Genomic DNA, 537 nt, shown 5'->3' on the forward strand with positions numbered 1-537 from the left:
CCTACAAATGCATGTCCACTAGATGAAGATCATGGTAATGCCTCTTTGGATTTATAAAGCTTTTCGTCTGGAGACCTTATTAATTCATTTGTGATGTCTCTAGAAGAAATGGGGAGAGCAGGTGGCGTCAATTCCTCATTCTTGTATTTCCTATTTTAATAAATGGCGTCAAGCATTTTATAGAAACCAAGGAAGCACCCTTGATTTCTATCTTGCCCTCAGGTCCTGAATTTGATCAGTTACCACGCCTTATTTTCCTGTGCCTGAAAGAATCTTTTGAATCTGTTCTTTCTCTCCATCTCTTCAAGTAGCCACTATTCTGTTTCTAACCTTCACCGTTACTGCTGAATTACCTGTGTCCCCACGCTCCAAACTGTACTCTTGGGGACCAAAACCGTGTCATTTGTTTTTGTCTGCTTGACCCTGTTCTTGGCACGTCAGCGTTTAATAAATGTTTGACCAGAACTGAATTCTAGCCTGGATGATTGCAAAACCTTCCTATTGATCTCACTGACTTTTTTTTTTTTTTTTTTTTTT

At 39.3% G+C, this 537-nt stretch overlaps 1 protein-coding gene across 1 annotated transcript in view; it reads left to right on the forward strand.

Annotated features, from left to right (window-relative positions):
• Window positions 1-537, forward strand: part of ZNF277 (zinc finger protein 277) — a 117,105-nt gene that overhangs the window by 3,092 nt on the left and 113,476 nt on the right. The gene's annotated exons all lie outside the window — the stretch shown is intronic.

The sequence above is a fragment of the Lipotes vexillifer genome, unplaced genomic scaffold (genome assembly GCF_000442215.2).
Source record: "Lipotes vexillifer unplaced genomic scaffold, Lipotes_vexillifer_v1.1 scaffold597, whole genome shotgun sequence".
Taxonomy (NCBI): Eukaryota; Metazoa; Chordata; class Mammalia; order Artiodactyla; family Lipotidae; genus Lipotes; species Lipotes vexillifer.